The 8,673-nt window shown below is 36.2% G+C and overlaps 1 pseudogene; it reads right to left on the minus strand.

Annotated features, from left to right (window-relative positions):
- Positions 1-603: 603 nt before the first annotated feature.
- LOC119369209 (uncharacterized) lies at positions 604-7,314 on the minus strand (annotated as a pseudogene).
- Positions 7,315-8,673: the final 1,359 nt, after the last annotated feature.

Below are 8,673 nucleotides of genomic sequence, written 5' to 3' on the forward strand. Positions count from 1 at the left end.
GATAGCTACTCATTTTGATATTTTGATTTTGTTTATCCTTATCATGGCATGTACAGGGCACATAGTTGGGCCCATTTCAGTTTGGAAACTAGTATCATGTCTTGTAAATATTAAGTACAGTATTAATGTAAACAGCATCAGCATGATATAATAGTCAGTATACATTATGATATCAGCATGACAGGACATAGAGTCAACCGGATTGTAGCGTCTCGGCTCGGTTCATTCGGGTTAACGAGTGGACCGGGAAGGGATGTTACAACAGGTGACCTTTCTTAATGGGGCCGTGGGATCAGCCCCACTGCATTCATTACTGATGATCATTAATTTCCCACTTAGTGGGCTAGTACTCATTGAGGTAACGATTATTGGTAATTCTCTAGGGCGGCTCTCTGTTGCTACTTGATAGCCAATACGTGTTTCCTCTAAGACCTTATGAGTACAAACAGTTGTGATCTTTTGTTTAAGCTTAAGTTTCAACAGACTGCTAACATATGTTAACCTTAGATCCTTAGGTGTTTTAAAGTTAATTTCTTCTAAGGGATCTTGGACTCCTATAAGAATGTCATCCAACTTTGGTGGCGTAAGGCTAAGCTCATGCAACTAGATATCTCCCCTAAAATCATCCACCAGCTCTTCCTCAAAGATTACCTCAGCCTCATCAAGTTCCTGCAAATCTTTCATAGCTAACCTGTCAAATATTTGCTATAAATAAGCTTTAGAGACAGCAGTTGCAGCTGCTGCTATCTCCTTATTAGAATATGATTTCTTAATCATGGAGCTCTATCACCTTAGGCTCCCACCTCGGCCTCTTATAAGGCGCGATGGCTAATGAAGATATTGAACTGACTTTAGAAACATCTGATGAACTATTAGGAGATGAGTTAGGATCCTCTGAAGCTTCAGTAATTAACACTCTAGTTATTTTGCGGATCCAACTCCCTCTGAAAATTTCTACTGCCAATATTTTTATGACTCTTTAGGTGTCTTCAAGGACTTCGAATGAACTTGCAGCTTCTTCAATTGATTAATGATACTCCTTATATCTACTTCAATAGCATTGATAGATGCCACAGATGGGAAAGGATCCTCATCAATCAACATCTACTCTTTGTCAGGGAACCTCAACACTCCTCTGTTAATGCGATCCTATAAAGCATTCCTGAAACTCCAACAGTTATTAGTATTATAGTTCTAGGAATCATGGTACTTATAAGTATTGCTTGCCCTTCATCTCTTCTATTGTCGGCAGCTTATGACCAAATGGAAGAGATATAAACTTTTCCTTTAGCAAGAAATCAAATATCTCCTCTGTCTTAGAAACATCAAATGTAAATTGAGTCTCTGAAATGGATTTCTTCTTCTAAGGAGCTGTCTTTATTGGAGCTCCAAGGTTTGGACACACAAAGGAACCTAAATTCACCAAGTCAGCCATAATTATTTCCTGATGAAGCTCTTGATAGTAAGTTCCTGGTGAGCTTCTTTTGATCTGTGATTCTTCTTTTAGTAGCTATTCACATTCTGCTACCTTAGCCGCCAGCTCATAGAAATCTCTAAACTCCATCCCTTGGAATTTCTTCCTCAGCTTGAAGTCCAAGCCTCTCTAAGCCATCTTTACAAAGTCGTGTTCAAGTAAGAATGCCTTACACCTATTCCTCAGCTTCTTAAACCTTGCAATAAATGAGTTAACCATCTCTCCACTTCTTTGTGTTAGCATGGATAACTTGGCCATACAAACCTCTGGCTTAGCTCTAAAGAATTGGGTATGGAAGAGACGCTCCATCCTATACCATGAATTGATTGAGTTCCTCATAAGTGTTGAATATTGGGTGAAAGCTGTACCTGTCAAGGAGTTAGAAAACAGTCGCAACTTATAGTTAGCAAAATTCTCCAGATTGACAAGTTCCCCACATTGGATGGTGAATCTTGTTATATGCTTCACGGTGGATTGTCCATCTTCTTCAAAGAATAATGTGAAATCTGAATTTCTGTACCCCTTGGGATAAGGGTTCTCTCTGTCAATTGTTTTTGAATACGACTTCACAAACTTTGGGTGATCAACTTGTCTGAGGCCAGGGCCCACACAGCTCGTTCTCAGCATCCCTCAAAACATCCATGTTGACTTGGGGAATCTCAAGAACAGGATTACCTGTCGTTTGAGGAACCGTAGTGATATTAGTGTATGTATTCTAGGGAACTGTATTGAAGGCAACCCCTCTAGTTCCTTGGCTTCCTCCTGTGCTTGTTAATGACTGAGAATCATGAGAAGCCTCAACCTCATAGACACTTGGGTTAGTCATATGACTAGTGGTCTCGAAAAAAATGTAGGCCTGCTAGTGGGGCGGCCTATCTAGAGTGGCACCTTTGATGGATGGTGCACCGGCTCCTCTCTCATATGTGGTGGTTGATACCGCTCTTCAGCAAGAGCATGACCACTGTCAGTGCCCCTTAAGGGATTTCGAGGTAGTTGCCCCCTCGAGTTCTTTGGCACACTTGGATGAAGATTCATTCCCCTCCTTAGCGGCAGACTTGCTAGTAGGAGATTGATTGACGGGTCAGTCCACGACATCAATCTTCTTTCCAGTGACCTTCTCCATGAAGACATTCATGGTTTGTAGCAATTAGGCTATGATCTAACTATTGTTCCTCTCTTTTTCTAGCATTGCCTTCACATCAGAAGAACTAAAGTTAATGATGTCATCAGAAACAAAAGTCATTTTACCTGAATGTTTATTGAGGTCGTCAGAGGTAAGTGCAACTTCTATGGGATTTTGAGCAAGAGTGTAACAGTCTGATTATTCTTTTAGTGTCGGTCATAGTGATTTACCGGTCTGTGAATAGTACCATCAGTTCGGGACTTGGTATTATTTTAGTCCGGAAAAATTACTATGCATATTTAATCTCATCACACCACATTTCAATCATGCATAGTAGAGCCCAAATCAAAATCATTCTTTCACAAAGGATTTTATTACTTACTCAAAATTCTTAATCAAAACACTTCATTACTTAATACCCATCATTTCAAAATTTCTCAACTAACAACTTATAAAAATTACTACATTCTTTTAAAGATAGTATATATATTTAATATAGTATAAAACTACATAAATCAAGAAATTTTCGACATTTTCATAAGCTTGACCTTTGCTGGATTTTTAAACCATAACTTGAGTTATGGGTCTCCAAATTGAATGAAATTAGAGTCATTAGAAAGCTAAGACAAAATTCTACAAATGTTATGAAGGGACCACAGTCCAGATCAATCGGTAAGATAGTAAACAAAAGCTAGGAACATAGACCATCAGATCAAACCTGATTCAGTAGAACCAAGTCCAATTTTTATTGAATTCCTACTTAACCAAACACTCAAATTAAACCAATCTAGAACGATAGAAGTATGAAGACATAGGGAAACAAATTTTATGAAGAACTCAGAACCTAATCTTGTCATTATAGTGGTCAAAATGGGCACTCAATTCAGTGATACATGTGGCCCGATACAACAGAGTCAGTTTGGGTGTTTCAGCCATAAGTTGAGCTATGTATCTCCAACTTGGACACAAGAGAATGGGTTGGATAGCTAAGAGGTAGAGCTATAACTTTTATGAAGAACATAAGACATTATTTTTCCATTTTAGTGGTCAAAATAGACAATCGTTTTGGATATACAGGTAAGACACCATAACAAAATCAGTTTTGGTATTTAAATCATAAGTTGAGCTACAAGTATTGGAATTAGACATAAGAATATGTTTTGGAAAGCTGAGAAATAGAGCTACAACTTTCATGAAGAAGTCAGAAATAGATGGGAAGTATAAAGGGGTCGAAAAGGATGTCCAATCCCACTTAAGAACATATCTAACATTAAAATTCATCAATTTAACCAAAACATACAAAGTTCCCAAAATACATTCAAAAACCTCACCATGTAAAAACAACTTAAACAAGTGAAAGGGGAAAGAGAATATTATTGCACTAACCTTATTAACAAGCTTGAATAAGCTTGGAAAGCCTTACTCCTTGGCTTTCTCTTTACCTTTTGAGGATGCTTCTCCAACCTCTTCAAAGTATGAGAAATCAACATTAAAAGCAAAAATTGACAAAAGAAATAGATGGAGCATGATTTAATGCATCAGTAACATGTCTAAACCATGAATTCTACTTATTAAGTCACAAAACTCAAAAACCACCACTTACTTGCTTCAATGGTAACTTCAATTCTCTTTGCTTTTACTCACCAATCTCAACTTCTATGACTTAATTCTTAAGAATTAAGTACTATTCCATGGTTTAATTAGGTAGCTTGGTGGTAATTTAGAGGTAAGAAAATGAAGAAAATGAAGGAAGAGGAAGAAGATGAAAATGGCGTTGGAAAAGAAGAAGAGAAGAAAGAAAAAGTGTGACTTAGGTGGTGATAACTTTAAGGTGACAAAGTCAAATTTTACTTCCTAATTTAATGCCAAATGTGTGGCTAAGATCAAGTCCTAAGTAATCTCATCCAATGGCTCTAAATATTCCTCACATAATTCTCTTCTACTTATGATTTCACTCCACCAATTAATTAAATTAACTCCACTAAAATAATTCCTCATTTATTTCTTAATATACCACACTAGAAATAATATTCATTTTGTTATGTGAAGCTATAATCATATGCTAGGGTTATCAGTCCTTATAAATAGGCAGACGCACTTAATTGTGTGATGGGGGTGGTACTTTCATAGGCCACGATTGTGTGATGAGGGTGGCACTAACATAGGCCACGATCAAATCTGCTTATGTTCATTCTGTCTTAGTACGAGCCTTAACTAAAGAATGAAATTTTATTTTTGCTATAAACGAATGAAGACATATTTGTATTTATAATCTTCTTATTGCTTTCAAAGTGTTTTAATTAAATTAGCACTTGCGAGACTTGCCTTGGCTATTCTTGTTATTTTAATTGTTGGTTATTTAGCACCACTGAGTCTTCCACTCAGCGCGTTGATTTTTATCACGCACAGGTTAGGAGCGGAGGATGTTTTTCAAGACCAGAGGAGTAGCATTAGAGTAGATATAACATTTTGGGTAGGATATTTTGTAAATGGTGATTTTTGGCATGTATATAAAATATTGTGTTATGGAGGTTGTATATCATAAGTTTCGAATTTATTCAGAGTTATTATTAGTTAAGGAAAGAACATCTTATTATATTTTTGGTGTATGATGATTATCTCTTCCTTGAAAAGAATGTGTTTAGAATATTGTGATGGAACCTAAGTATATTGATGGATATTTAGAAGTGCTTGTGGCATGTTGTGTTGACTTGGAGTTTTGGGATTTGGAGAAACTTGGAAGTGTGTATATTTTCTTTGTGTGGCAAGTTAAATTTTAGGGGAAATTCTTGCAAAATTTTTGTAGGAATTTCCTTAAATATTATTTTCTTTATTTTTTTTAACAACAAAAAATGTTAATTACTTGCCTCCTTATGAAAATCAAACCACTTCTAATTTGTGATCTAGCTTTAATAAGTGACATAAAACGGTGCTCCAGCACCGATTGTGGCATCCACCGTCTGGTTCTCCGGGATTGGCCAGTGGGTGTTACAAAGAGAGTTGATTTCTCCTTCCACTCTTTCAGGGCTTCTAAGGCCTACTCCTATAGGTCCTGCATCCGAATCCAGAGACCAAGCAACAGTTTCTTTTTCAACAACAGAATGAGTTTTTCAAGTCATGGTGTTCTCTCAAAACTCAAGTGAAAGATGGAATGCACAAAAGTATGTCCCACCGGGCGTGCCACTAAAGATTGTTGGTTCTTAGCAATGAATCCGCTTGGCTAACAACTTGTTTATGGATCAATTGCGGGCATGCCAGGTGTGTGAAGTACACCAACTGAAAATAAAGTGTGCTCGATCTGACTTCTAGGCTGTGGGTTTGGTTTCACGATAAACGCTTCACCAGTTATGCGATTAAAATAAAATTGGTAGAGAAAATTATAAAAGAGAGCTTGATAGGTTAAAAAGTAAATTGAATGCTTGTATTGAAAAAAGAGCTTATAATTATAGGAAACGTAAATAGACAATGCTTAGAAAAATAAAAACAAGGCTTTCAATATAAAATTGCTTGACTCATTTGAGAGTCTAATTTGATTAGTTGAATTCGTCGGAGAATTTGGTTCCATTTTTGTTGGTCCCTTACGCTTTTTATAAGCTTCACAGGTGATTACCAAAAGGATCCACTAACACACGCTCCCATTAGTTCCTTTGGTGTCCCACTTTCCTGTACATGAACAACCGCTTCAGGAGTGCTTGCACAATTGTAGATCACATCTTTTCTTATATCCGCACATATGATTACTTGCACCATTGTCAAGATACCATATGTTATTTCCTGGACTTTGTTCACCTTCACAGGTTAGTAATACCGTGCCGGTTACATCCTCATCTTGAATGTTGTTAGCTGTTTCCTCTACTTGCTTAGGCGGACTCCAACATTCTAATGTGTAGTGGCCAAATTTGGAGCAATTGTAACATTGAACATTTGACTTGTCACGTCTATCATTTTGCCTCCAATTTCCTCTTCCTCGTCCACGACCTCTGCCTCTTGTGAACTGGGTATTTCCATCACTGTTGTCACCTCTTCCAAATTGTTGACTTCTGCCACGTCCTCTTCCTCTTTTGCTTCCTCCACGACCTCTACCACGTCCTCTTCCGGATTGACTCACATCTTGACAATTTTCATTTTCTTTGAACGAAGTCTTTGCCGCAAAGACTTGTTCTACAGACACTTTTTTTTGTCTGTTTAGCCTCTCCTCACGTGCTTGCAATGAACCAACAACTTCGTCAATGGTCATTGCACTTATATCTCGCAATTCTTCCATAGCCACCACTATGTAGTCAAACTTTGATAGTAGTGATCGTAGAATTTTTTCGATGATTCTCGATTCATCAATTTTTTCTCCATACTGCCGCATTTGATTAACGACAGATTTTACTCATGAGGAGTAATCCATAATTGCTTCCGCCTCCTTCATCTTCATCATCTCGGACTCACCTATTAACATTTAAAGTCGAACTTTTTATACTTTCTCCTCTCCTTGAAGAGAAATTCGTAGTATGTCCCAAGCTTGCTTGGAGGTGGTAGCTTCTGCCACCTTCTTAAACATTACATTATCCAATCCTTGAAGGATTAGACTGAGTGCCTTCTGGTCACTCTTGCGACTTTTATGCAAACTGTCTTTTTCTGCCTGAGACAGTTGTGTATCTTCAGCCGGGACTACGTAACCTTTTTCAACAATGTCCCAAACATCTTGGGCACCAAAAATGTCTTTCATTTTGATACACCAATTTTCGTAATTGGTTTTGGTGAGCTGAGGAAAATTGGAGGAGATACCGTTGCTATTCATCTTTTATTTGATAAAATCTCTCAAACACTCAAAAGTATGAATTTTTTTTTTGGAGGAATAAAAAAAAATCTCACACCTCTCACTAATCAGGCTTTTAACGTGGCTCTAATACCACTTTGTTGGACTAATTAGAACTTTAATTAAACAAAAAAAATCATAGGCACAACACTCAATGAAAATTAATATTACTTCTGAAAATACTACACTTTTATTCTATATTTCACTCATATATGGAATACAAGTTTCTGCCAATATTTATAGGGCTTGAAATAACAAAAAAAAAAATCATAAGCACAACACTCAATAAAAATTAATATTACTTCTGAAAATACTACACTTTTATTCTATATTTCACTCATATATGGAATACAAGTTTCTGCCAATATTTATAGGGCTTGAAATAGAATGCACACCACAAATATAATCTTTTGTTTCCTACCACATGTTCTAACTAAACATCTTATTTGCCACAAATTTTCAACCATTTACGTGGATGCATCATGTCCATAGTATCCCGTTGAATTATTTTGCCAACACATACAAAACAATTATGAGAAAAATATTACCATGTGAATTTGTCCAAACTTCCATGTGAGCTTTGTCTTGGATATGTGTCTTCTTCTCCTCTTCTATTTTATTGAATTAAGTTTAATTATTTTATCTTTTATATTCCAATATAATTAAACTTAATTAAATAAAATAAAAGAGGAGAAGAAGACATGTATTCAAGACAAAGCTCATATGGAAGTTTGGACAAATTCACATGGTAATGTTTTTCTCATAATTGTTTTGTATGTGTTGGCGAAATAATTCAAAGGGAAACTATGGACATGATGCATCCACGTAAATGGTTGAAAATTTGTGGCAAATAAGTGTTTAGTTGGAACATGTGGCAGGAAACAAAAGATTATATTTGTGGTGTTCATTCTATTTCAAACTCTATAAATATTGGCAGAAACTTGTATTCCATATATGAGTGAAATATAGAACAAAAGTGTAGTATTTTCAGAAGTAATATTAATTTTCATTGACTGTTGTGCTTATGATTTTTTTTTATTTAATTAAAGCCCTAATTAGTCCAACAAAGTGGTATCAGAGCCACGTTAAAAGCCTGATTAATGAGAGGTGTGAGATTTTTTTTTTATTCCAAAAAAAAAATTCATACTTTTGTGTGTTTGAGAGATTTTATCAAATAAAAGATGAATAGCAACGGTATCTCCTACAATTTTCCTCAGCTCACCAAAACCAATTACAAAAATTGTTGTATCAAAATGAAAGCCATTCTTG

The sequence above is a fragment of the Jatropha curcas genome, chromosome 1 (genome assembly GCF_041381405.1).
Source record: "Jatropha curcas cultivar XTBG-Jc1 chromosome 1, XTBG_Jcur_1.0, whole genome shotgun sequence".
NCBI lineage: Eukaryota > Viridiplantae > Streptophyta > Magnoliopsida > Malpighiales > Euphorbiaceae > Jatropha > Jatropha curcas.